The 8,023-nt window shown below is 46.9% G+C and overlaps 1 long non-coding RNA gene across 1 annotated transcript in view; it reads right to left on the bottom strand.

The window, feature by feature from the left end:
* LOC119422004 overlaps positions 1 to 7,343 on the bottom strand; it is a 54,344-nt gene extending 47,001 nt beyond the window's left edge. Inside the window, exon 1 of the long non-coding RNA XR_005187387.1 lies at positions 7,230 to 7,343. This is a non-coding gene — a long non-coding RNA (uncharacterized LOC119422004). The remainder of the gene's footprint in view (positions 1 to 7,229) is intronic.
* Positions 7,344 to 8,023: the final 680 nt, after the last annotated feature.

Genomic DNA, 8,023 nt, shown 5'->3' with positions numbered 1-8,023 from the left:
CTCGTGTCCTTTCTTCTGGTCCCTCGTGTCCTTTCTTCTGGTCCCTCATGTCCTTTCTTCTGGTCCCTCGTGTCTTTCTCTGGTCCTCCACCCTTGCAGTGCCGCCCTCCACCCACCCTAGTCCTTCGGGAGGGGGGTTTTTTGGGGACGCCTGGAGGCGTCCTTGGGAGGGGGGGTACTGTAAGGATGGTACTTTTCTGTGGCCTGGTTTGTGTCTGTTTCCCTTGTGCTCCCTCATTAGTTCTATTAGTGCCACCTGTGTCTCGTCCCAGCTGTTTGTTATCACATCTTGTCTTTTCCCTGTATTTAAGCCGTCCGTTCTGTCTTGTTCTTGGTCGGGTCGTCTTCGTTGGGTCTCCTGAGTCTTTCCCTGAGTCTTCCTGGTTCCCCGTGTCTCTCGTGTCTCCTGAGTTCCCCGTGCCTCCTTCCTATGTTCATGTAAGTTTTGCTGCCCCGTCAGCTTGTTATTTTGTACTTTCATTTATCATTAAAATCCTATTTTTTGTATTTCTGCCGAGTTGAGTCCCTGTTCTGCACTCTGGGTTCGCTCCTGACCACAAACCCTGACAACTCCTGGATTATTGAGCATGGACTTTTTTGATCTTTCCAAGTTAAATAAAATTCTTCAACATTAGTAGAGCGCCATTTTCTCTCCTGGTTTCTAGATGCCTGCTTTAAAGTACATAACTCAGAATTGAACCAAGGAGCCAGTTTCCTTTGATTGATTACTTTCTTTTTCAGGGGCACAATTTTATCAAATGAGGTTTGCATTGAAATTGTAGGATGATCATGTAGATGATCTAAGTCACTGTTCTCTGATGCATTACTCTGCAAGACAGAGGAAAACATTGATGGAAGAGATTGTTTAAATTTGGTTACAGCATTTTCTGATAAGCACCTAAGATGAAATTTACTCTCAGTGACTGTGTAGTCATTTAATATAAACTCAAAGGTTATTAAAAAATGGTCGGACAGAAAAGGATATTGACGAACTACAGGTCCTTCTCAAAAAATTAGCATATTGTGATAAAGGTCATTATTTTCCATAATGTAATGATACAAATGAAACTTTCATATATTTCAGATTCATTGTACACCAACTGAAATATTTCAGGTCTTTAATTGTTTTAATACTGATGATTATGGCATACAGCTCATGAAAACTCAAAATGCCTGTCCCAAAAAATTAGCATATTTCATCCCATCAATGAAAGACAAGTGTTTTTAATACAAAAAACGCCAACCTTCAAAAATAATCATGTTCAGTTATGCACTCAATACTTGGTCGGGAATCCTTTTGCATGAATAACTGCTTCAATGCGGCGTGGCATGGAGGCAATCAGCCTGTGGCACTGCTGAGGTGTTATGGAGGCCCAGGATGCTTCGATAGCGGCCTTAAGCTCATCCAGAGTGTTGGGTCTTGCATCTCTCAACTTTCTCTTCACAATATCCCACAGGTTCTCTATGGGGTTCAGGTCAGGAGAGTTGGCAGGCCAACTGAGCACAGTAATACCATGGTCAGTAAACCATTTACCAGTGGTTTTGGCACTGTGAGCAGGTGCCAGGTCGTGCTGAAAAATGAAATCTTCATCTCCATAAAGCTTTTCAGCAGATGGAAGCATGAAGTGCTCCAAAATCTCCTGATAGCTAGCTGCATTGACCCTGCCCTTGATAAAACACAGTGGACCAACACCAGCAGCTGACACGGCACCCCAGACCATCACTGGCTGTGAGTGCTTCACACAGGACTTCTGGCATTTTGACATTTCCTTCTCCCCAGTCTTCCTCCAGACTCTGGCACCTTGATTTCTGAATGACATGCAAAATTTGCTTTCATCCGAAAAAAGTACTTTGGACTACTGAGCAACAGTCCAGTGCTGCTTCTCTGTAGCCCAGGTCAGGCGCTTCTGCCACTGTTTCTGGTTCAAAAGTGGCTTGGCCTGGGGAATGCGGCAACTGTAGCCAATTTCCTGCACACGCCTGTGCACGGTGGCTCTGGATGTTTCTACTCCAGACTCAGTCCACTGCTTCCGCAGGTCCCCCAAGGTCTGAAATTGGCCCTTCTCCACAATCCTCCTCAGGGTCCGGTCACCTCTTCTCGTTGTGCAGCGTTTTCTGCCACACTTTTCCCTTCCCACAGACTTCCCACTGAGGTGCCTTGATATAGCATTCTGGGAACAGCCTATTCGTTCAGCAATTTCTTTCTGTGTCTTACCCTCTTGCTTGAGGGTGTCAATGATGGCCTTCTGGACAGCAGTCAGGTCGGCAGTCTTACCCATGATTACGGTTTTGAGTAATGAACAAGGCTGGGAGTTTTTAAAAGCCTCAGGAATCTTTTGCAGGTGTTTAGAGTTACGTCGTTGATTCAGATGGTTAGGTTAATAGCTTGTTTAGAGAACCTTTTCATGATATGCTAATTTTTTGGGACAGGCATTTTGGGTTTTCATGAGCTGTATGTCATAATCATCAGTATTAAAACAATTAAAGACCTGAAATATTTCAGTTGGTGTGCATCCATCCATCCATTTTCTTTACCCGCTTATTCCATTTTGGGTCACGGGGGTCGCTGGTGCCCATGTCCAGCAATCACTGTGCGAGGGGCGGGGTACACCCTGGACGGGTCGCAAGTCCATCACAGGGCCACATAGAGACAAACGAGACAAACAACCATTCACTCTCTCACTCACACCTAAGGACAATTTAGAGTTACCAATCAGCCTAACATGCATGTTTTTGGACTGTGGGAGGAAACCGGAGTGCCCGGAGAAAACCCACGCATGCACGGAGAGAACATGCAAACTCCACCCAGAAAGGCCCCTGGACCGGGGTTTGAACCAGGGACCTGCTAGCTGAGAGGCAGCAGCTCTACCAGTTGCGCCACCGTGCTGCCTCTAGTTGGTGTGCAATGAATCTGAAATATATGAAAGTTTCATTTTTATTATTACATTGTGGAAAATAATGACCTTTATCACAATATGCTAATTTTTTGAGAAGGACCTGTATTACTAAGTCCTTAATCTCTATACCATAGGTCAGAACTAAGTCAGTAATACATGCATTCATAACATCTAGGTTTGATTGCTGCAACTCACTCCTGTTTGGTATCAGTCAGACCTCCATTGCATGACTGGAACTGGTCCAAAATGCAGCAGCCCGATTTTTAACCAGTTCAAGTAAAAGAGCACATTACACCTGTTTTGGCCTCCGTGCACTGGCTACCGGTTCACTTTCATATCCTGTTCAAAATACTCTTGTATGTCTATAAATCACTGAACAGTTCTGTACCCTCCTATCTCACTGATCTATTGCAGCCGTATGTCCCACCGCGTTCTCTGAGGTCAGCGGACCAGTTGCTTCTCTCAGTTCCAGGAACCCGTCTTAAGCGCAGAGTTGACAGGGCCTTCTCTCTCACAGGCCCAAGACTTTGGAACAAGTTACCTCTACATGTCAGGCAGGCCCCCTCCCTCACAGTTTTTAAATCCCACTTAAAACGTTGGTTATGTACTGTAACCCCAGATTCTATGAGTATAGGCGTAGCCCTTTAAGGCTGTCACTGGTGGGTTTTATCCCGTCATACAAAGCATCGCACTGAAAAAATTTAGTCCACGCCCACCTGTTGTGTGGGCCCCACCCGGTCCGTATAAATTACATTAAGAGCGGGTAATCGGCTCCCAAATAGCTTTTTCTTCAGCCATTTAGGAGCCAGTGAATCCCGACGCTTAAAGGGATACGCCTATACTCATAGAATCTGGGGTTACAACACGTAACCAACATTCTATTTCGTATAGGCTTCGCCCTTTAAGGCTGTCGCTGGTGCGTTAAGGGCGAAGCAGATTTAGTCTCCGCCTCACTGGGTCCATTCGAACACCATAAGAAGCGCACGCTTGCCCAAAAACAACATCTTGTCACTCAGCTCTCCATGTGCGTAAATACGCATTGCGTAATTAAGTGCACCATGCACAGATGCGCACTGCATAATTTACGCGTTCAGAGTGCATGAACGCCCCGAAAAGGTTTTCAACAGAAAAGAGGAGAGGCTGAAAAAGGCCGTGAACAGAGCAGATCCACGGCTCTTCAATATGAACAGATTAATAATAAATGAACTGATTATTAATCAATGAACTGATTGATGACAGAAGTCATGAACTGATTAGTGACCATAGAACAAGAACAACAGTCATAACCTGTGACTGATAACATCTCACACTGTAAATGCATGCAGTCAGATGTGAGTTTAAACGAGATTCCATGAAACAACAATATTCGTTCTGTTAAGGCACTAAGGACAGAATGTGTCAAGGAACGAGCCGACACATCACGTAAATAGAAGTGAATAAATGAACAGGATGTTGACCAAACGGTCGCAGTGCAAATATCCTGCATTGACACACCATTATGCAAAGCAGTCAAAGATGCGATACCTCTGGTCGAGTGCGCCCTGAGGTTGTCAGGAGGCTCTAAATCTGATGCTCTGTAGGCTTCAGAAATGGCCTCACACAGCCAGTGTGACAGGCGCTGGGTGGATAACAGGCGATCTGCAGATGCGGCTCTATAGTGCACAAACAAATGTTGAGTCTGACGCAATGCCGCTGTGCGTGTTACGTAACACGTCAACGCACATACAGGGCAGAGAAGATGGAAAGATGCTTCTTCTTCTGATTGTGGGGAGGAGGGAAGAAATCCCTCCAACAAAATCGCTCTTGATTTAAAGAGCTTGTGATGTTTTAGGCATAAAACGCTGGATTAGGCCTCAGATCAGCTGAGCTGCCATCAGCCTAGCTCTGAGACATGACGAAGCGACAGAGAGGGCAGATAAAATCACTCACCCTCTTAGCGGATGCTAAAGCCAGCAGCAGGGCTCTTTTAAAAAAACAAGAATTTCATGGGAAACTGATCTAGTGGCTCGAACGGAGCTTTGATAAGGGCTCGCAAGACCAGTGTTAAATCCCACTGTAGAGCAAGTGGGCGTGAAAACAGGCCTGCGTCTCTGTACACCTTTTAAAAAACGCTTCATCAGAGGATGATTAAAAGCTGTTCTGTCCCCAAAAACCTTTGTGACAAGAAGAGATGGCTGCAGCGTACATTTTAATCGTGCTGAATGCCAAATTTCTGTCCATCAGCTGCTGCAGAAAGGACAACACGCCACCTAGTGGACATGAAGTGGCCTCTACACCTTTCTCCATACAGCAGCGCTGAAAAAACTGTCCACTTTGATGTGTACAGCGCTGTGGTGGATGCAGCACGTGAATCATGGATCGTACGCACTACATCTCGAGAGAGACCCATCCTCTCTAAGCGGATCCGCTCATCGGCCAGACCCAAAGGTACTGGCCTATTTCTGGGTAACTCTTGATCGCTCCTCTCGCCTGGAGAAGAGCATCGTCCCTCTATGGCAGTTTCCACGGGTGCCCCGATAACAGGTGTCGTAGAACTGGGAACCATAGGGCATTAACGCGCTCGGGAGCCACCAGGAGGACTGTCAGTCCCTCCTCCTGAACCCGGTTCAGAAACCGTGATATCAGAGGGAGTGGGGGAAGTGCGTAAAGAAGCATTTTGGGCCACAGGCTGTGAGCAAACCCGTCCACCCCTAGCAGTGGTTCGTCTCACGGGCTCAGTGAGAACCATAGTTGACATTGAGCGTTCTCTCGTGTTGCAAAAAGGTCCATAGCCCCTTTGCTAAATTTCTGCCACGTCTGAGCCATCAGCTCTGGATGGAGGTTCCAGTCTCCGTGACGCGGACCGTCCCTGGACATCACATCCGCCCCCTGTTCAGAACACCGGGGATGTACACTGCTCTGATGGAGAGCAGATTTTGGTGTGCACAACACAGCAGCTGTCTCACAATGTGTAACATTTGGGCTGAGCGCACACCCCACCTGCCGGTTATGTATGCAACAATCACTTGCTTTCTGTGTGAATCAACACATGATGATTCCGCAGCACAGAGGCAAAGTGTTGAATCACATTCAAAAACCATGACACTCCAAAAACATTTGTATGAGTTGCTGTGTGGGGTGGCCACAGCGCCCCCACAGCTCAAGAAATGTATGTGCCTCTGTGAAGTCTGACACGTGTGACGCAAGTCTGCTGATAGAAATGGCTGTTATCACTCTGCTGGTTTTACGTGAGTTGCACTGCTGCCACCTGTCTGGAAAAGCGGGTCAGCATCAACAGACCGTCCAGGTAAAGCAGAATTCTCCTCCCTGTGTTGTGTGGCGGTTGCAGAGCGACTCGACACATTTTGAATGGAAATGTTGTCTCACAGTTCAAAATTGACAAATCTAAAATGAATCTCATCCTTCCGGTCCGTTTGGGACCAAGAAGTGAAGGGAGTGGAACCCTGTGTTTTCATCTCCTTCTTGGACCCTGGAAATTACATTTTTAATCAGAATTGCCTGAGCTTCTGCAAGGGGAGACGAGATCTGTTCTAGAGATGACAGAAAACCTCTCTAAAGTTCCTCCGAATGGGGATTTGAGCAGTACTGCAGCGTGAATCTCCTGCTGATAACGGTTCATCCATCTATCTGGAGCGTACGCTCGCTGCCACTCCGCGTAACGTTCGGGAAGCAGGCACGCATTTATGCTGCGTCACATTATTTACGGACGCCAATCAACACGTCATGTGTGTCTCACTCAGGCTGCGGGCTCACATCCGTGCTGATGTGAGCTGGCGTGCGCTGAGGGAAGGTGCATGCGCCCCGAGCATGCAGAACCGGTTTAGGACTGCAGTGGGTGCTCGGCGTTCCTATGCCATGCACAGGCTGCGGGCTCACATCCGTGTTGATGTGAGCTGGCATGCGCTGAGGGAAGGTGCGCGTGCCCCGAGCATGCAGAACCGGTTTAGGACTGCCGCGGGTGCGCTGCGTTCCTATGCCGCGCACAGACTGCGGGCTCATATCCGTGTTGATGTGAGCTGTCGTGCGCTGAGGGAAGGTGCGCGCGCCCCGAGCATGCGGAACCAGTTTAGGACTGCCGCGTGTGCAAAACCTGATTTATTTGCGTTGGGTTCTTGTTTTACTGAAAAACCAACTATGAAGTATGTATCACCTGCTCCTCCAGGCAAAAGACACACATACAGTCCAAACATGACAGTCATTAAATAAATTATAGAACTGATTCAACACATTCTTCCAATCTGTGGTCAGAAGAGAAAACAGGTTGTTGTTGTTAAAGACAGACACACTCACTAAAGCAAACTAGAAGAAGACCAGAGAAGTGAGCAAGATTACCTGTACTTGTTTTGGTCATCATATGCTCCACCCACTCTACCTGGTCTGTCTTTGTGGGGAGTGGAAAGAGTTTGTTCAAGGAAAGCCTGGAGGACGAGATGAGTTTCAGCCTTGATCTCCACCAGAGAGATAGACGAAACTGATGAGACAGAAGACGAGTGTCCTGCAGACTCTGACATCACTGAAAGACAGAGACAGAACAATAAGTACAGCCACTATGATGTGTTCCAGAGGCCATTTACTTTATCAGGTATTGTGCCGTTACTGGTGCATGTCTGATGCAAAGGCTATTTAACACCTTTCTCATATCACAACTCTGGAGACCAAACACCGTTGTCAGCAGGTTTAATGACATTCAAAAGGGTGAAACTTAAAAAAAAAAGGACAAACAGTACAATTAAAATGTGAATACGTCAAGAACGGGTTTTTGGATTCTGAATAAGCCAGACACAGGAGTGCAAAAACAAGAACAGTTTTTGTTAATTAGTCTGCTGGTTGCTGGAGTCAGGGTCCAAGGCCAATATTTTCAGTCTGTACGTGGCAAGTGAAATCCAGAGGCGTGGTCCGATGGTCGTAGCAGGGGTCAAGCACGTTGAAGCAGAGAAGCAAGAACAGGGCCGAGCCATGATCCAAAAGAGTAGTCAAAGGGAGAGCAAGAGTCATTACAGTGGTCAGATATGCAGACAAATCCAGAAAGGGGCAAGGCAAGGAGTCAAAAAAACAGGCGAGGGTTCAAGGCAAGGATACAAGATACTATGATTAAAGGCTTCACTATCAGGGACCATGAGTGGTGT

This window comes from Nematolebias whitei, chromosome 15, assembly GCF_014905685.2.
Source record: "Nematolebias whitei isolate Nwh7 chromosome 15, NemWhi1, whole genome shotgun sequence".
NCBI classification, from domain to species: domain Eukaryota; kingdom Metazoa; phylum Chordata; class Actinopteri; order Cyprinodontiformes; family Rivulidae; genus Nematolebias; species Nematolebias whitei.
The sequence above is the reverse complement of the archived record's forward strand: the minus strand, read 5'-3'. Positions and strand labels throughout refer to the sequence as shown.